This window comes from Heterocephalus glaber, unplaced genomic scaffold (assembly GCF_053883595.1).
Source record: "Heterocephalus glaber isolate CG9 unplaced genomic scaffold, H.glaber_assembly_v1.0 deba00000470, whole genome shotgun sequence".
NCBI classification, from domain to species: domain Eukaryota; kingdom Metazoa; phylum Chordata; class Mammalia; order Rodentia; family Bathyergidae; genus Heterocephalus; species Heterocephalus glaber.
This window is the reverse complement of record NW_028258145.1, coordinates 24,474,389-24,496,333: the sequence shown is the minus strand read 5'-3', so window position 1 is coordinate 24,496,333 and position 21,945 is coordinate 24,474,389.

Sequence of the window (21,945 nt, the reverse complement as noted above, 5' to 3'; positions counted from 1 at the left end):
AGAGCAATTTACATGCACACACCACAGAAGCCTTAGGAGGAGAAGATGTTCCTTGACACTTGGAACTGAAAAATGAACCAAACTAATTCAAATTGGTTTTGGGTTTCCATTTCTTTTAAAGACACGTGAGGGATTGATATATATTTCTTATTCTGAAACCAATTTTTAAACATCCTGGCAGTACAAATGTCTAAATAGTGAGATGCCCAGCAATTTAGCTACAATGGAAATTTATGGCTATACTGCCTGTGGAATTACTATTCAGTTTATACTTAAAACAGCCAGAAATCCAGAGAGCCTTTCTATTTTCTTCTGTACTACTTTGAAAGACTATTAAAGAAATATATATAATATTTCATTCTTGTAATGATAACCATAAAACCACAAGATGAATTTTCTAAACGTTTTTGGTAAATACATATTATAATCCAGCTATGTTTTCAAACATATTTACAATGTACAGCAAATAAACATATCATTTAAATATTTAAGTAATTGATAATGCAGTATAGTAAACTCATCAATATTTTAATGTGCTAGTCTTTATTGTTTTCTATGAATTAATAAAACTGGAATAAATGGGAAAATAAAACTTATTTTTACTTTCATGAATACTTTGATACAAAAGGAATTTCTGGATTAATGAAAGTAATACACATAAAATATCAAATAACTACTTCACTGAAAAATTTACAATATCTCCTTTCTTTTAAAATTTTTTCTACTTGGAGATATTATTTTCTTTACTGAAAACTATTACAAAAATTTAAATTTTTTTGTGAGTAATTTTGAATTAATTTCTTAATAGTCACAATGATATTACATCATTAATCATCGAAGACTTTATATGTTAATTTTAGATTTTTGTCTCATTTTAACAATGCAGTGGCTTTTTAAAGTTATATATAAAGACTAGGCATGTATTTTCTTTTTGCCAAAGTGAATTGTACTTACTTTTACACTTCCTTTTGAAATCGCCATGGATATAATATTCAATGTTGTGTAATTGCATAAATTCACCAGTGTTTCCATATGATACATGTTGAGCAACATCAGTACTTCAGGCTGATGGGCCAGACACTTTACCCAGGAGATTCTCATGCTTAGATAGTAACTTTTTCTTAATATCATAAAGGATAAATAGAAGCAGATGGAAGCCATGTGTGCTACAGCTTTCATGTCAAATATCAGTACAAATACATTCTCCCAAGTAATCCTTTGAGCTCAAGAGAATTTAGATCTGAATCATGAATTATTCCTTTGTTTCTCACTCATATTACTTCTGAAAATCCACTAGACTATTTGTTTTACTGAATTTTTTTTGTACTTAGAATGAGGGAATGCCTGAGAAATTCCAACATTATACAAGAGAGGTAAATCAGTTTTCTTTTATTAGTACTACAGAGTATTTTTCTTATCATACTCTTGTTATGTGATTTTTAAAATAGCTTAAAACAGGCAGTTATGAGATTAAAAAATCAAATGCTGACTATTGAGAAAGATTGGGTTTTAATTATATCATATACTTTGCATTTTGCGATAAAACAAGTGTCTTTGCCTTATAAGATTTCAAATTGTTCCACTAACTGAACATTTTAAGTTATGTAAAGCTTTACTAATTTTTCACTTATTCCTTATTTGAATTATATCTTGGAATGATTACCAAATGACCCATTTTTCAGAGCTTTTGAAATAGCTTGTTAGATCATTCTTTACATTGTTCATTTATTCTAAATGGCTAAAAAAGGAAACTGAGAGTTAATTTTTTAGTTGTATGGTGAATAATTAATCTACCACCCATGAATATTATGGATAATATCCCAAATCCACAAATTGAGTTGATAAAAGTGTAAAAGCTGAATCACTATCTTTGTTCTTCTGAGATTCATGGCAGTTGTCATCTGCAATATCATAACCATTCCTTAGTCTCCACCATGGTATGTGCAAATTGAGGATAATCATGCATACTATTTTGTACACATACTATTCAACAGGCAGGGGAGGGATCAATGGCCAGCCAAAATCCTGCTAATTATAATAAAGACAAAATAGAAATTACATTTTTGTTTGGAAGTGAGGTTAAGGATCACTGGAGGCCCAAGATTTGTGTGATAATCAGCTTCAAATAAAACTCAGATATTGTTTATGACACAATTAAGCAAAAAGATACTCTACTATAAGCTTGTAGCCTCAATCACACGCATTTTTCAATATAGAATTTAAATATAACAAAAGTATTTTGAAGCCTTTTTTGAACAGGCAAAGAAAATATACTCTATTATTTCTTCTTTTTCTATTAGTAATAATTCATTTCCAATTTTATCACAATATCAAACAGAAATATCTTAATATGTGCTCTACATTTGTATTTGGAAAGATATCATAAACATTTCCATGCTTTTACCATCTTTACATCAATAATTTTCATTGCCAGAAAATATTTTTATTCAAGATGACTCAATAATTATCTAGCAATTACATTATTATGCTTATTATTATGTAGGTATATTTTGTTGTTTAATTTTGGTTATTCAAAAACAGTGTCTGGGAAGATGGTGACACACATGCCAGATGTGTTGCATGCTTCCACGGAGAGGACCATATGGAGGTTGTCACCTTTCCTTCCCTTGCCAGATGCTGAGGAAAGAGCTTCTTTGCTCACCATGGGTGTCACTACTTAGGTCAACAGTCAAGGATGAAAAGGTTGCTGAGGAATAGCTGCTAAAGCATAGGTGGACTCAAGGTACAGAAATTGACTGGCAGAAAAATGACATCACTCAGGCCCTTTTGGTGAGTCGAAAGAAGGCACTGATGGGGTGGACCATGGCCTTGCCAAGGACTTCATAAACCACTGGTGGGATGAGATTTTAAACAAGACTGCTGCTAACTTCATAGTGAGAACTGGGCAGACTGGAATACAGATAAGGCACCTTTCTAATGAGACCACCCGTCATAATTGACCCAACCCCAACTTGTATCAGAAGTTTGTGAAGTCTGACTCATGATTCTTCCATGCCTTTGAGGGTTGAATAGCACACAAGGCTGCCCATCTTGAGATCCTGATGAGAGCTACGCTTGTTCATCTGGAAGCCCAGGAGCAGGTCTTCCTGGATCATTCCAAAGTTCCAGGACTCTAGTGCCTCTCAATTACAGAATGCAAACAAGCCCCTACTCCCCAAAAAGATAGAAAGGAAAGGAGGAAAAGAAGAGGAGGAAATGGGAAGAGCAAAAAAATAAAATGATGGAAGAAGAGGGGAAGTGAGAAGAAAAGCCAGCAGCATGAGGAGGAGGAGGAGGAGGAGGACGACGACGACGACGACGACGATGTCAAGATTAGGGAAGTAGACAACAGAGGCAAGAAGAGGAGGGGGCAGAATCCAGAGGAGAGAATGGGGCCAACACTGACCAAACAGCAAAATAGACTGAACGCCTGGTCCACGTGAGGCTCAATTGCTTCCTTTTCAGTTGGAGCCTCAGAGACTTAGGTTGATGCAGGACTTCAGCATCTCCTACAGGAAAAGTCTGTTCCTCACAAGGAGGAAACAGACCTGTCTACTCTGAGGAAAGCTGACTTGCCAAACCTTAGCTGAAGGGTGGATGTAGTTTCCCTGCAGCTTACCTTAGAGTCAGTGATCTCAGAAGCCAGGCAGCTGAAGGACAAGTAGTGGTGGGGGCTGAGGAAGAGGATTGCAGATGGGCATCTAAATTCAAGGAGCATCCAGCTAAAAGATGTGGAAATGCAGACTTACAGAAATATCTTACTTTTACATATTGTGATGGCTAACAAAAGCCTAAATTTAGATCTGTGGGCCAGATTCAGTTCACAGGTCGAGTGTTTCTGACACTGTATCAAATATCATGAATAAGTATTATTAACTTGGACTATTGCCCTAGAGATAAGTCTCAACTGGCATCTCTATGGCTGGACTGTGAAAGGCATAAAATATACAGTTGTAATTACATATTTTATTTCATTTATTTATTTCTAATCATTTGTATTTGTTCATCATATTTAATCATATTTAATTTTTTAAAAATTTAATGTTTGATATTTTGAAATATACTTAATAATTTCACATTATATCTAATTATATTATGTATTTGTAAACACTTATTTTGCTTATTAATTTTTAATTATAATTTTAATTGAACAAATTTTCATGATACAGTGTGGTATTTTGTTAAATGTATATATAGTACTGTGTTCAGATAAAATCAGGGTTGTTTTAACTTATGTGTCCTTAAACATGTTTTATAATTTTAACATACAATTATTGTATATATTATGGGATACAATGTGATATTTCAATACATGTTTGTAATATGCTTTGATCCTATGAGAGTAATTACCATTTTCATCTCTTTTAGACTATTTGATATTTGGAGATTTTGAGTTCCTCTTCTAATTATTAATTAAAGAATATATATAAAATAAAATATTTTGAGCTATACTCCACTCATTGTTTCTGTAGGAAACTAAAACTTACTGCTCCTATCTATGTTTAGGTTATGTAACCTCTCACTAACCCTATTCTCCCTTACTCTTCCCAGATTTTCCTAATCACTATTACACATTCAATTCACTTTTTCTTAGCAATCATATATGAAACAGAACATGTAGAATTTGCCTTTCTGCATCTGATTGATTTTATTAACATAATATACTACCATTTCATTCACTTTCTTGTAAATTGTACCACATCATTCTTTTTTATAGCTGAATAACATTTCTGTGTGTGAACACACATGTATGATTTTGTGTGTGTATGTTTGATGTTTTCTTTTTCAATTCATCCATTGATGGATATCTAGGATAATTTCTTACAGCTGTGAATGGTGTTGCAATAAAAATAGGGGTGCAGGTGTCTGTTCATTATTCTGATATTATTTATCCTTGGAGTTTATTCCAAGATGTAGGATAATTGAATCATATGATTGATCTATCTTTAGTTTGTTGAAGAAACTCCATACTGGCTTCCATAATGACTGCACTATTTTACATTCTCACCAAAGGCTTATGACAGTTCCTTTAAGCCACATTCCTATTATTTCTTTTTTAATCTGTTTCTTAATTTTTAAAAATTATTACATATTTACAGTACATAATGATTATAATCATGGTGTGGAGGTAATTACATTCTTGCCAGCTACTTTTGTGTTTTGTCTTTTTGATAATCATCATTCCAACTTGGATAAGAGGGTGTCTAACCATGGCTCTGGCCTGCATTTATATTACATCTAATGAAGTAGAAGATTTTATCATAAATTTATTGCTCATTTGAATATCTTCTTTTGAGAAGTGTCTCTTCATGTTCTATGCCCATTTTCATTGGATTATTGTGTTTTGGATGAGCTTTGTAAAATTTTATATACACTGTGGATATTATTCCTTTGTCAGATATATAATTTGCTCTTTATTTTGATTGCCTTTTATTCAGTTGATTGTGGTGCGGAAGATTCTCAGGTTGATATAATCCTATTTGCTTAATTATTTTGCTTTTATTTTATATATTTTTAGAATTTTACCTCAAAAATCATTGCCTATACTGATGATCCCCTTATGTTTTCCTGTAGTAGTTTTGAAATTACAGGTCTTAAAAACATCAAATTAGGTCTTTCATCTATTTTGAGTTTCATTTTTTAGTGTGAGAGAAAAGGGGAAAATTTTAATCTTCTCTATGTGAGTATCCAGTTTTCTCAGCATTAAAGAGACAGTACTTTCTCTGATTTTCTTTGGGACTTTGTAGAAATTCAGTTGCTTATAACTGCTATCAGCACAGAGGAGGCTTCTGACATAGCATCTCTCCCAGCACAGAGGAGGTGAGCCACACAGGCGCCAGCATCACACACACACACACCCCGCCACGTCAAAATGAGAAGACACATAAAGAAGTCTCAAAACCAGACTTCGAGATCACCAACAACAACCACAAAGGGAAATGAGATGGAACACTCTGATGCTCAACCACCTGGACTCCTTGAATTGGCAAGAAAAATGGATCTGGAAAAAATGAAATCAGAAATAATTTGTCAGATAATAGTAGAGATTGTGCTCATAGTGCAGGACATGATTAATAAATTTACAGGGAGCTAAAGAACATTATGGAATCCTAACATAGGAAACAAATGGAATCCATAAAACAGATGCAAATAGATTTCCAGGAGATGAAAAACTCCACTGTCTACACAGCAGAATGAGACAATATGAGGACAGAATTTCAGATATCAAAGATAAGATTGCACGTAATGACCAGGAAAAGAAAAATGGCTTCAAAATTATAAGGGAACATGAGAAATCAATCCAGCAGCTGCTAGATGATGCAAAGAAGAATAACATAAGACTGCTTGGAGTCAATGAAGAAACAGGAGAGAGTGAAGAAGACATAAAAAAATCTCTTCACAGAAATAATGACAGAAAACTTCCCAAGCAGGGGAAAAGAACTTGACATACAGATAAGTAAGGCATATAGGACTCCAAATAGCCTTGATCAAAAAAAATGTACACATAGGCATATAATTGTTAAGATTCCAGAAACTCAACAGAAGACCAAAGTTCTACAAGCAGTTAGAGAAAAGAAACAAATCACATACAAAGGAAAGCCCATCAAAATCATAGTAGACTTCTCTACACAAATCATAAAGGCAAGAAGACCTCGGAGTGACATATTTCAAGCTCTAAAGGAAAACAACTTCCAGCCTAGATAGATGTACCCTACAAAAATATCTTTCAAAATTGATGGAGAAATAAGATACTTTCATGACAAAGAGCACCTTAGAAAATTCATAAATACAAAACCAGCACTCCAAAAAATTTTAGACAATATCATATGAAAAGACAATGAGGATCACAACCCCAGGAAGCCTAGCAGAAAATCCATTGGGCACAAGAAGTAATTAAATAGAAAGGGGGAGAATCCAACAAAAAGAAAAGGTCATAACAATGATAAGTCAATACATACTAGTTATAACTATCAATGTTAATGGTATCAATTCACCAATCAAAAGAAATAGACTGGCAGAATGGGTCAAGAAGCAAGATCCAACAATATGCTGTATACAAGAAACATACTTTATTCAAAAAGAAACTTACAGACCGAAAGTTAAAGGGTGGAAAACACCACTTTATGCAACAGGAATCTGAAAAAAAGGAGTAGCTATCCTCTTTGCAGACCAAGTGGATTTCAAACCAACACTGATTAAGAGAGACAAAGAAGGGCACTACATCCTTGTAAAGAGAACAATCCAAGAGGAAGAGATGACAATCATAAATATCTATGCACCAAACACTGGTGCACACAACTATATAAAACAGATACTAACAGACATGAAAAGTCATATATGCACTAATACAGTGGTAGTGGGTGACGACAATACCCCAATGCCACAAATATATAGATCAACTAGACAAAAAATAAGTAATGAAATACTAGCACTCAATCAAACTCTTGAACAAATGAACTTAACAGATGTTTACAGAGTGTACCACCCCACCAAATCAGAATACACATTCTTCTCAGCTGCACACAAGTCATTCTCGAAAATAGAGTACACACTCGTGCATAGAACATGTTTAAGTAAGTGCACAGGAATTGAAGTTATCCCTTGTATATTATCAGACCATAGTGCAAATAATTGGAGATCCATAGCAAAAGAAACTGCAAAAAATTCATAAACACATGAAAACTGAACAACACACCTCTGAATAACGAATGGGTCACAGAGGAAATTAAAGAAGAAATCAGACAGTTCCTTCAATTAAGTGACAATAACAATACAACATATCAGAATCTATAGGACACAATGAAAGCAGCCTTATGAGGGAAATTCATAGCAGTGAATACACATATTATTAAAGCAGATCAAGCCCAAATAAACAACCTGATACTCAACCTTAAGCTTCTAGAAAAAGAAGAGCAGGACAAACCCAAAGCTCATACAAGGGAGGAAATTATGAAGATCAAATGAGAAATCAATGCAATGGAGACTAAGAGAACAATCCAAAAATAATGAAGCCAAGAGTTGATTCTTTGAAAGAATAAACAAAATTGACAAACCCTTAGCCAAACTTATCAGAAAAAGGAAAGAAAAGGCCCCAATCCATGCAATTAGGAATGAGAGGGTGAAATTACAACAGACCCAGCTGAAATCCAGAGGATCATCAATACCTACTTCCAGAACCTATATGCCAATAATATGGACAACACAGAAGAAATGGACAGATTCCTAGATACATATGAATTGCCAAAGTTGAACGAAGAAGACCTAAAAATTCCAAAAGACCTAATATCAATCAATGAAACTTAAAACATAATTAAAAACTTACCAACTGCAAAAAGCCCAGGTCCCGATGACTTCACTGCTGCATTCTATAGGACATTTAGAGAGGAACTACTGCCACTACTGTTTAACCTCTTCAATGAAATTGAAAGGGAAGCAATACTAGCAAATTCATTCCTGGAAGCAAGCATCACCTTGACCCCAAAGCAGAGAAAGACATAACCAAAAAAGAGAACTATAGGACAATCTCACTAATGAACATAGATGCAAAAATCCTTAATTTGATTCTGGAAAATAGAATGCAGGAGATCATCAAGAAGATCATACACCCTGAGCAAGTGGGATTCATCCCAGGGATGTAGGCTTGGTTCAATATACGCAGATCAATAAATGTAATATACTATATCAATAGAGCCAACGACAAAAACCATATGATCATCTCAATATATGTAGAAAAAGCAGTTGACAAAATCCAACATGCATTTATGATAAAAACTCTACAAAAAAAAAAACTCTACAAAAATAGAAGGTCTCTACCTCAATCTGATAAAAGCCATCTATGAAAAACCAACAGGCAGTATCATAATAAATGGTCAAAAACTGAAATCCTTCACACTAAAATCAGGAACGAGACAAGGATGTCCACTATCACCACTTGTGTTCAATACAGTTTTTTAAATGTTGGCTTTGGTAATTAGACAAGAGAAAGAAATAAAAGGAATAAAGATAGGAAATGAAGAAGTCAAATTGTCGTTATTTGCAGGTGACATGATACTCTATATAGAAGACCCCAAGAACACCATCAAAAGTCTTCTAGACTTAATAACCAAATACAGTAGAGTAGCTCGGTACAAGGTCAACATGCAAAAATCAATAGCTTTCGTCTACATGAAAAACAGACTCACTGAGACAGAAATAGTTCGAACAATTCCTTTCACAATGGCATCCAAAAAACTGAAATACCTAGGAATCAACCTAACAAAAGAAATCAAAGACCTCTTCTCTGATAACTATAGCACGCTGAAAAGAGAGATTGGAGATGATATCAGAAAATGGAAAGATATTTCCTGCTGTGGATAGGAAGGATCAATATAGTGAAAATGGCCATACTTCCAATATTGATATATAGATTCAATGCAATCCCAATTGAAATCCCAGCAGCATACTTCATGGACCTTGAGAAAAATAATCCAAAAATTCATTTGGAACAAGAAGAGACCCAGAATAGCAAAAGCAATTCTAGGTAACAGAGACATGGCAGGGAGTATCACAATCCCCAACCTGCAAGTATACTACAAAGTTACTGTGATAAAAACAACATGGTACTGGCAAAGAAACAGACCTGAGGATCAGTGGAACAGAATAGAAGATGCAGAAACAACACCAGACACACTCAGCCATCTCATCTTCAATAAAGGTGCCAAACACCCTCACTGGAGGAAAGACAGCCTCTTCAATAAATCATGCTGGAAAAATTGTTGTTCAACTGGGCAAAGATTAAAATTAAACCTATATCTCTTGCCATGTACTAAACTAAAATCAAAATGGATTAAAATCTAAATATTAAAATAGAAATGCTGAGTTGCCTGGAACAGAGGTTAGATAGAACTCTTGAAGACATTGGTGTAGGAAATAATTTTATGAACAAAACCTCAGTTGCCCGTGAACTAGCAAAAACAATGTACAAGTGGGATCTCTTCTTATTAAAATGCTTCTGCAAAGCAAGAGAGACCACCAGCAGTATGAAGAGACAACCCACAATGTGAGAAAATATCTTCACCTGCTCTTCCTCAGACAAAGGTCATTCTAGAACCTGTAAAGATCTTAAAGAATTCAGACCTCACAAATTTAAAGACCCAATCAAAAAATGGAAATCTGAAATGAACAGACATTTCTCGGACAAAGAAGTCAAAATAACAAAAAATATATGAAAAAATTTTCAACATCACTGGTCATTCGAGAGATGCAAATGAAGTCAATGTTAAGATACCACCTCACCCCAGAAAGAATGGCTGCTATCATGAAATCTACTAATAACAAATGCTGGTGGGACTGTGGGGAAAGAGGAAACCTTCTCCACTGCTGGTGGGAGTGTAGACTAGTGCAACCACTGTGGAAATCAGTATGGAGATAACTCAAAGAACTAGGACTGGAAGTCCCATTTGACCCAGCTATTCCCCTGCTGGGTATCTTCCTCAAAGATTTTAAGAAATGTGCCACAGTGATATATGTACACCCATGTTCATAGCAGCACAATTTGTAATAGCTAAAATTCAGAAGCAGCCCAATTGCCCATCAACTGGAGACTGGATAAAGAAAATGTGTACTTTTTTTCTAAAATGGAGTACTGGGCTGGGGATTTAGCTCTGTGGTTCCACCGCCTGCCTCGAAAGCACAAGGACCAGAGTTCAATTCCCGGTACCAATGAATAAATAAATAAATAAATAAACAAAACAAAACAGAGAACTACTCAGCCTTAAAAAATGAGAAATTAGAGCCATTTATAGCTAAATGGATGCACATTGTAGCAATACTCAAGTGAAGTTAATAGGAGACACATGTATAAATACCTAATAGTTTGTCTGGTGTGAGAAATTTAAAGTGTAAATAAGAACTAAAAGGTGTAATAGATAATGTGGAATAGGAAGAAAAGGGCCAAAGGGGAAGGGGAAGTGGGAGGGGTAGGGTAAATGAAGGAAGGAAATGGAATTAATAGTAGAAAATTTAAAAATGGAAACAAAGTCTTTATAAATAGGGAGGGGTGGAGAGGTTGAAGGGAGGCCAGAGGAAGGGGGAAAATAAGAACCAAGAGAGATTATGTAAAGGTGCAAATTTCCAGTGATGCATGTCATTATATTGTATACCTAAAATATACCAATAAAATAAAATTTTAAAAAAGAAGAAATTCAGTTGCTTGTAAATGAATGGGGTTGTCTCTTGGGTCTCTATTCTGTTGTATTGTGATGCATGCCTAATTTTATATGAATATCATACTGTTTAGATAACTATAAGTTTGTAGCCTAGCTTGAAGTCAGATAACGTGATATTTTAGTTTGTTGAACTCATACATTTTACCCGATTGCTTTAAGTCTTTAGTTTAATATATGATAAATGTGCATAAAATTGTCAAAAGAACTCCAACTATCAAATTATTATTAAATTTTCTTACTCATATAACATGTAATCATGCTATGTTAATGTTGGAATAATACTGGATTTAAATATTATATTTACATTTTCAACTTTTAGTGTTATTTGATGAGTTTTTGGGTTATTATACACAAAATTGATAGCTAAAAAGAAGAAAAATAATTTTATAATAGAAAATCTAAGTTTCAAATATTCAGCTATCAAGATTAGAAGGAAAGGATATGTAAATAGCTTTGTAAAATAGTGGCAAATAAATGAGATAGTTAATAATTGTCAAAACTTTGGTTCAAAATGAATCTAGATGTGCTCATCATTATAATTATTATCATTTTCTGATGCTCTCCCTCTTTTATGGATTAAACTACATTCAGGTCTGTAATCTTCTACTCGACCTCAATTTCTCAGCCCGCTCCAACCCAAGAACCCTTCCACTGTAGTTTTAGCATACATTTTAGTCATCAGTATAATTTCTGTATTTTCAAAGTCTTCCCTAAAGGTGCTCTTATAATAAAGCTTGCTATTTGTCTGATTTTTTAATTTCTATTTTCCAGCATGCGTTTATCATAAAGCCTAGAGGGAAGTAAAAATTCTCCTTGCTCTTCACTACTACTGCCTTATTCATGCTCCATATCTGGGCTCTAAACCTGCAGTTTATACAAAACTCATGCTAACAAGAATATTCAGTCTGCTTCTTCTCTTTATTTTAGTCTTCTCCAAAATTTGGGGTCATTTCAACCTCATTCCTTGAAGGTTTTAACACCTGGCTCATTTTTCCTTTTTTCTCCCTGTGATAATTACATATTTCTCTTAACCAATCTCAACCATCTCTTTCTATATATTATCATCACCTTTTTTTTCCCTTGGGAAAAAGTTAAATCTCACAACTTCTGTTTAACTCTGTTCCAGACAAGGCATAAAGTTCTGTTTGGAACAATTTCTCCATTGATACCTAAGAGGCAGTGATGTGTAAGTTGATGAATAAGAGCATTATAAACCTTTGTAATCAATATAAATTTGGTGGATTGCCCAAGACTGAAACAAAATGGAAAACTAAATTATAGTTAACTATCTCCAGCTTAATATGGAATCTTATTTTCTTTATTTCAGACTAAATGGAAGTTACCAGATCTTTCTAATTTAATTCAAAAATTCCTTACATAGTAAAGCTCTAATGATTTAATTAGATGAGGTAATTTGTAACTCTAAATCAAAATTGTTATTATGGTAATAAGAAAGACTATATTGCCCAAATAGTATTCCTCCTGCCAATGATACATATTTTTTAAACAAGATTGATTTTATTTTCAAAAGTTATATTGCATTGTGTATATTTAAGTTATACAGAATGATGGTATAATATGTGTGTGTGTGTGTGTGTGTGTGTGTGTGTGTTTTACAGGGAAACAAATTTATATATCCATCCCCTCATGTAGTTAATTTGCCCCTGCTTCAAAAATGCTCTAATGTGGTTTGTATTCCTGATATGTTTACCACAAAATACTTTTCCATTTCTACCCCATGAGCCAAAAACATTAACAAAACTTATCATGACAATAGTTATAAAATTGTTAGTAGCCAGTCATGAATCATTTGTGACATAAAATAAGGTATATACTATGAATGTAAATGTCAGTCATTAAATTTGAATTTTTACATTTTTTTAATATATATTAACTCCAATTTTCACTTAAAAGAGACTCAGACACACACACAAACATGTGTTTGAGGAGATTGTGAAATAAAAGTAGTATGCAGTTTAATAATTTAATGATTACTTCAGGAATTATCAAGTGTCTTCCTAAGGTCATCGAAGTGTCAGTATTAAAATATGGAACTAAGCCCATATTTTTGGTCTCGTAGGTGATTGTATACATGATATATCAAAGTTGTTCACCTAGGAATGTTTTTGCACAGTTCTTTTCTCTGTATGTGAGATCAATGAATGTCCCTATGGTTAGCTTCAATTATACAACAGTGAAAAAGAAACTTATTATGCATGTGAGAAGAATAATATGAGTAAAATTTGAGTTTGGATTTAATAAGTCTCCAAAGGAGCTGATTTTTGGAATGATATAGATGAATCCTAAGAATCCCAGTAGCCTCTAAGAAACAAAACACCTGAAAATATGAACATCCTTAACAAGAGGCTTCATTTGGACTTGATTCTGGCATAAGTCTTATCATACAAATGTTTTCCTTACATCCATTGTAGATTTTTTTTAGTTATTCAAGTAAGTTGAGGAAGGCAAATTTCATGATAATAATTTGTCATTTTCTCTTTCATATAAAAGTATATTCATTCTCATGGTTATATTTAAAATAAAATGCACAAATGCTGCACAAGTAAGTGGTAATGTTCGAAGTGATTTCTACCTAAATCAGTAATGGATGAAATTTCCTATTGGTTATCCTTAAATATGCAATATTAAATTAATTATCTAGTCTAGCTATTCAATTCCAACAGGTTATTCACTGTAAAATGTGTCATAATAATTTTCATTCCATTTTATTATTTTTGTGGTTATTGATGCTAATTATAAATAAATGCTAATTATTCCCAGTAGCTGTAGTTTTAGTACCTTCAATTGTTTTATTTTTTTTAAAACATGTGATGTACTTGAGACTTTTATAACATGATAGTTTTATATTTGAAATGATTAATTTTATAATGTTCTAGGATTAGTGCCTCTCTCGTAATTTTTTTGGCAAAATTTCCAATGTTTTCTATGTTTGTTGATATAGTCATATTTTTCTAGTTTTTGAGATAATATTAGAATTGTACTTTTGTAGAAATCATATTAACTTTTATTCAAATTTATTTTCATTGTGCTAAATTGCATTATACTGTGACTTGTCTTTGTTGTTTTGTTTCATATATGCAGTGATAGTGCATGGGCAATGAAATTGACTCAATTCTTACAGTTTTAAAGGAACTGTAAATTTATACACATTGCTTTTTTTAAGCAGTCACCAATAAGTATCTGAAGTCATAAATATATTCATATTATTTGAAAAAATAATACCATTTCTTGGAAGTGATCCCAGAGTAATAAGCCAATATAAGTGAAAAGCCTTAGAAGTGGAGATACTCATTTCCCCATTACATATTAGTGTGAAAATCCAGAAATAATATAAAAATGTCACTGACAATCATAAAACTTGCAACATGTTTGTATATCAACTAAATGGTTCAGTGTATACATTAAGGACTAAGGACTCTCTGGGGAGATAATTCATTTTAGAAGGAGCAACTCGATGAAATATACCAGCATCAGGAAATGCCTTAGTCAGTAGATGAAAGATGAAATATTGTTTAGAGCATAAGGTTTATTTTTTGGATGTGTCTATCAGCTGAGCTTCCTTTGGGTACTAACCTAAGTCACAAAGCTAAAATATTTTCAAGGAAAAAGTAGCCCCGTAGATTTTAATGAAGCTGAAAATTTCCTTTCACCCACAGACATCTTAGACAGCATGTCATAGCACAATACATTACACACACATTTACAATGATGTTGGTATAAAACTAATTACGCTTCTACTTGTATACAACTATAGAATGTACAGTAATATACAATGGAAACACTTGATAATGACATTAAATGACTGTGTTAGTGGATGATGTATTTACTATACTTTTTCATTATTTTAGAGAGGACTCTGTAAAAATATTTACTATAAATCAGTATGCTATTTTACATGGCCAGTGGAATTATACATCTAGTGTTTACCATGTCTCATGATTGCATCAAGAGGCCACCTTCTATAATTGACCTATATCATCTGGGACTATATTAAATATAGTCTATCACACTCACACAACAATAACACCCCATTACTGTCATTTCTCAGAATATAATCCTGTTGTTCAACCACACATGACTGAAGAGGATATTGTCTTTTATTTTGCAAACTTAGCCAAAATACTTAGTAATCTTTGGGGTTTAAGTATCACATTTATAGAATCAAAAAGAAGAGACTGATTTAAAACACAGTGCCAAGCAATGGTTTAGTATGTACTAATACTGTAATAAATTTGAAAGCTGCAGTAAAAGATTTAACTTAACAAAATTATCTAGAGCTTAACTAACATCCAAGTTTCAGAGCTAATAAAAGTCAAAATAATTTTTAAATCAATAATGAACAGAGATTGCAAATACATATTTGGTACAATATTCCCATAGGCTTTACTCCATATATGCCCACAGCATAGAGTTGTGTCTCTGCAGAAGAAATTTACACATAGCTATTTACACATCACCCTGAACTTTCTCCAAACAAACCAAGACATTTTTTTTGCTCCCTGTACCACAGCAATGGCCATGGTGTGAGGGTATGCAAAGCTAACAGATCTTTTTAAATAACATCCAAATATTTACATCTTATTTAACATAGAGAAAATGAATTAAATGTAAAACATTTTCCTTTTCTTTCTGAATTTCTTTCTAATAATAGGTGTTCAACAAATATATATTAATGGTTGACTGAGTTTTGTATCATTAAATTTCATTTTATTGTATCCACAGAGAGCAAAGTTCATATTTCTTTGATAATCAGCTTGTTTCTATGCACTTAAAAGTTTTCCTATTCTGTTTTATGTCTCAGGCAAATTTCATTTAATTTTATGTTGTGACTTTCTCAATCTTATTCCTGCAACACTAAGCAATATCCTTACAAAATCTGGTTGTGTGAACTTCTATTTTCCTTAGCATACCCATTTTCTTTCTGTCCTCATCCAATCTTATTTTTGAGTCTATTATAACTTGTATCTGAGTTGAAGTATATTCTTATTATCATGATTGTTTATAGTATCCTTACAGTAAAACATATTATTTGGCTATGTTAAGGAAATGTAAGATGGGCTGTATATTATCTCTAATTCAGCACTGTTTAATGAAAGCTCATAACTAGGTAGCTTATCTGTGAGCATTTCTTTGGGTAGTAATGCGACTTTCTTCCCTTTCTGTACATATTTCAATGAAATCATTTTTCAAACAATAGCTACTTTCTCAATAAGTTAATAACTATGTGCATCCATGGTGTAGGTCTATGTGTGTATGTGGGAGAGACAGAAATGTAACTAGTGATTACAACTATTCACATTTAGTGAAAGTACTTTAACTGTTTTCAAATTATATTAGAATCCAAACAAACAAACAAAAATAAATAAATAAATTTAAAAAATTTTATAAAAAGGAAGAATCCAAACATTAAGCTGAGAAAGCAATAAGGTTTCCAATGTCAAACTATTATTTACATATGTTGTGATGACTAAAAGACTTTCAAAATGAAATATTTTATGATATTTATATTTGGGTTTTTATTTAAAACCTCTTATCTCAATATAGTATCTAAACAATAACACTTTTTATACTATTTATTCTCCAAATTATAATGTATATTGTAATTTTCATCTATTGTTTTCTGGAAAGGTAGTAGTGTTTACTTAAATGAATTTTGTGTTAAGTATTTAGTAAGTCCTATGCCTTTTACTTTTTTATTTAACTTTATTTTTATCAGCTATTTTGCACACATGTAGAGTAGGTGTTAAATGAATAGTTACTCATTGTTAAATTAAAGTATATAATTAATCACAAAGATTAGTTTAACAGCTGTGTAGAGCATTTGGGATTATACTATATGTAATACTATCCTACTCTTGAGCCTGTTATAACTTCTACCTGAGTTGAAAGTATATTCTTATTATCATGACTGTTTATAAAACAGTAAAACATATTATTTGGATATGTTAAGGAAATGTAAGATGTGCTGTATGTTACCTCTAATTCAGCACTGTTTAATGAAAGGTTATAACTAGGTAGCTTATCTGTGATTATGTATTATCTAGTACTCTGAACATTTCATCAGCAGAATATATTATTTGCATAATAATGAGGGTAATACTCTGGGATAGGCATGAAATCATTTTTTCACATTGCTTTCTTTTTCTACAGACTTTAAGCTCAGACTTCTTCCAAAAATATCTATTTTATGGTGATTTGTAGGAAATGTTTATTCATTTGGAGTTCTCTCAATATACTTTAACTTCTCAATTTTAAGTAACAGATTATTTTATTTTTTATGCTTGATCTTAGCCAAAAGGCTGAGAAGCAACATTATTTTTTCTTTTAAATCATCAGTTTGGAATCTTTTAAAATGTTTACTGCTTACAACAAATTCCAAGGCCTTGGAAATAAAAGAAATACAAAAGCAATACAGAAAACTATCCATAGAGAGGTATGAAGATAATACCAATATTTTGAATGCAAAGAGAGATTTATAAAACATTCCTAATAATATGAGGATTATATGAGGATTCAAGGATCGAACTCCCAACAATCATTTGGACCAAGATAAATAAGATTTAAAAGCATGCCTCAAACCTGCAAAAGTTGTTAAAGGATCCAAGCAAGGTGCCAGAAAATGCACTGCTATCTGTGATGTTCAAATCGGCTCTGGAGATAATGCAGAAGTCACAGAGGGCTTTGTATGTGAAAAATGAAAGAAAAATTGTAAAGAAACAGGAAGAAAAAAATGTTATAAACTCAGGGTAGAGAAGGTGGTATTGCCTTTGAAAGAGAATGCAGTTGGCAAGAGTTAATTTCTACTGTTGTCACTACTAATATTATTTGGGAAACATCTTTGATTGATCTTTTGTATAGAAAAGACCACCAGGAGCCAGGGTGCATAGTGTGTGGGGGACAGTGCTATACTGGCACAAAATACTGGAGAGAATGGGAAAGGGATTGAAAATGAGCAGGCTATGTTATTTGTAATCAGTATTTCCAAAAATCATCACTATTCTCCAATTTTAATATGCACTAATAAAAATAAAATAAAATAAAATTTTTTAAGTGTTGTGCCAATTTGTGCTCATGACTGGAAAAGAAAATACAAATAAGAAAGAAAAGAAACCCTCTACTGGGATGATGAGCTTTAAAAAAGACGTGATTGATCACTTGATAGCAGGCATTCCTAACTCATTCTCTTCTTTCAAACCCCTGCAACAGCACATCAAATCATAGAGCTTAGGGTACTTTTGGAAATTCAGCTCCTTTGAAATTGATTAACTGTTAATACATGAACAGAATGGCTTCCTGATGGCATAGCAAAGATGAAGGAGTGAAGGGATGGGAAGGGAAAAGGAAAAGAGGGGAAGGAAAAACTATGAGAAAAGAAAAAAATGGAAATGAAATCTATGTAAATAGGTAAGGGCGGAGAGGGTGAAGGGCGCACAGGTAATGGGGGAAAAAATAAGAACCAAGATATATCATGTACAGGTACAAACACCCAACGATAAATGTAAATGAATTGTATACCTAAAATGTACCAATAAAATGTACCAATAAAATTAATTTTTAAAAAAGACAAGAGGTTTTTATCAGCACATTTTTATGTCCAATTCAACTCATTTAGAGAGCTCCAAACTTTCATGTAATTTGTGCCTTTTCCATTCCACATAATCAGATAGAGGAAATAAAATGGTGAGCAAATTTTTCTTAAGTGCCAAAATACAAGACTTGATAATTCACAATTTCAACTACTATTAAAAAAAAAGACACTAATCAGGATACATGTACACATAAACCAAAATACTGGTAATGGGAAAATCTAAAAATTAAAATAATTTAATAATAAATATTTTTTATAAATTAATGTGTGACAAAAATGTGAAGCAGGAACAGAAAATCATAAAATATAGAAGTATAAAGAGTAAATTTTATAAATAAAGTACAAAAGGATATCTAATAGGAGAAACATCGTGGTGCACTGCAGGCAGCAATGCTCCTGAGACATTCAGAAAATGCTCACCCAGAGTGGCAGGTACTTTGAAAAACCTAAACATGAAATGGAAACTGGAAGGAGAGGCAACCAGTTAATTCCAGTATCCTGGTGATTAGAGAAACAAATAGGGCTGCCTCTGTATCTCCACACTGCTTACAGAGATGCCATCCAGGTAAAGACTCTGACCCATGAGGGAAGAAGCCAAGTACAGCAATGAATGCAGGGCTTCTGCAATCTGCACTCAGCTGATCAGCCACTGCCCAGTGCCCACCTGTCCTAGTTCTCTTCCCACTGTAAAACTGAGCCCAGAGAGAAAGATTTGCATAAGACAGGGACTGCTCAGATAAGGACACTAAGGAAAGTGTGGGCTAGAGAATCATTTAGAAAGATGATTGAGTTAGAATCAGTGGGGCCACAGGGACAGAAAAAAAACAAAGGCATCATCCTGTTTAGGGACACAGAAGTAGGCACTGAGGGATCTATGGGATGGTGAGTAGCAGAAGTGTCTGGTGATTGTAAATGTTGTGATCTGGGGTGGAAAAAAGATATGAGACTAGTGGGGCTGGGGGTTGTCCCACTAACCCTTCAAATGTTGCCAAGTTCTGTGTCCATGTGGTATCCTACCCACCTCCTAGCCTTCAAATGCTACAAACTTTGGCACTTGTACAGGATCTGCCCACCAAAAAGCTACTAAGCTCTGTGTCACCCACCAGCGGCTTCTAAATGCTACTGAATTGCTAGCAGATAGGCCCTCCTCAACTGAGCCCTAAACATCACTGAATTCATGGGCTACCTAGAGACTCTGAGAGATACAAACAGAGTCTGATGTTGGTGCAATGCTGTAAAGGAACAGCGGGGTGAGACAGTGTAAGAGAGCACACTCACTTGGAGAGGCATAGAAAGAGTAGATGTAAACAGCTGCAGGGATTATCGCAGAGGGAAGGGGCAAGGATCTACAGAGCTCACAAAGGCAAAAAAACATCTGGCTGGTCATGCACAGCTGCAACCTAACAGAGCTCTGCACTGCAGAGGGAAAGAGAATCAATCAAACTCAAATTGCAACAGCAGGGAATTAGGGTCTTTCAAATGATTCCCAGACTTAAAGCCAGTGTAAAGGTCAAGAACTCCTTCTATGAATGGGAGGTCAGGTCCCATGAGGAAGGATCTTGGGATTACCAAAAAGATATACTGTCCATCCTCTCATCCTTCCCCAAAGAGACCTATGTACATTTAGTAAGGTGACAGTACACTGGGGAAAAGTCAATGATCAGACTTCAGGAACTACTGGGACAGTGAACTAGCACTGATTCCAGCTCATCTGAAACATTTTTTCTGGGCATGGTGGTGCACAGATGTAACCCTAGCACACAGGAGGCTGAGACAGGAGGATCTTTCTGTGGACTGTCAGTAAGTGTGGGAGTGTAGTGAGGTCATGCAACTAATGATGTTTTACCAAAGGTCTGACTTACAATGGGTCGAGTACATCTTTGAATTCAGGCAATGGTTATTTCTCCAGTTCCAGAATGTACAATTGGCATAGATCCAATTAGTGCTTAGCAGGACCACTATATTGGTTTATTAACCGCTGGTGTGGGGTCTGTTATGTTGGTAAAAGTCAAAGGGGAGCCATTAGACTTACCTCTATCTGGGAAAATAATAAATGAAAACCAACACTGCATCCCTGGAAGGATTGCAGGAATTAGTGGAATCATTGAAGATTTGTAAGATGAAATGGTGTTAGTTTCACCACATCCCCACATAACGCTTCTACTTCCCATGTACAGAAAACAGGTGAATCTTGACAAATAACAGTGGATCACCACAAGCTTAATCTAGTGGTAATTCCAACTGCAGCTGCTCTATTCTTGTTTCAACAGATTAACTCATCTCCTGCTATCTGATGTGCACCTATATGTTTGGAAATACTATTTTCTCCAAAACCATCACCAGAAAAAAATTGCTTTCAGTAGCATTTAGGTCATAGGTGAAGAGGGTCCATATGGGCACAGAGCTCAGTGGCATTTGGGGGACCATGGGAGAATGCCCACTTAGGGACTGCTCTGATGCCTTTTCTACACCCCTGAAATCCCACTGGCTATGGCCACTTTAAGACCCTCCAGTTCTCCCTGTCTCAGGTATCACTCAGTGCCTGGTTGCAGGTCCTAACCAGAACTATGGTCCTTTGTCTTTTCTGTGCCTATGGCTCATTGTCCTAATTCAGCCACTGCCTTCTGAGGGAGTCTCTGGCTCTGTGTTTTCCATGGTGTCCTGATCAGAAGATATCCTCTCTTTTGAACCTCTCCCTGGCTGGGGTGTATCTGTTAGTTGGAGTACAGTTAGCCAAGGTGAGCACTAGACAGTGGCTGCTAGGCTGGGCACTGGTACCCAGCAGCTGCTGCACTGGGCTTCATCCCTCAGAGGGATTTGAACTTTTCCCTGAAAGGTGAGTTCACTGGTCCTGGGCTTTAAGCAGCAAGAAACAGCCCTGTAAGCAACACTGTTTCTTGGTCTAAATATTCCTGTTGCTACTGGATTTCATCTGATGGGCTTCTGCTTCAAGCTATCTTCCTGATGTTAGGTTTTTGTTCACTCTTTGTATCCGAGGACCTACCTGGTCTCATGAAGCACGCTGCCTCTAGCCTGCTATTATTAGTCATTTTATTTCAATTGATCTTTTTTCCATATATCTTTTGAATAATAATATCTCATAAATCTTATGTATTTAGTTTTCTACTT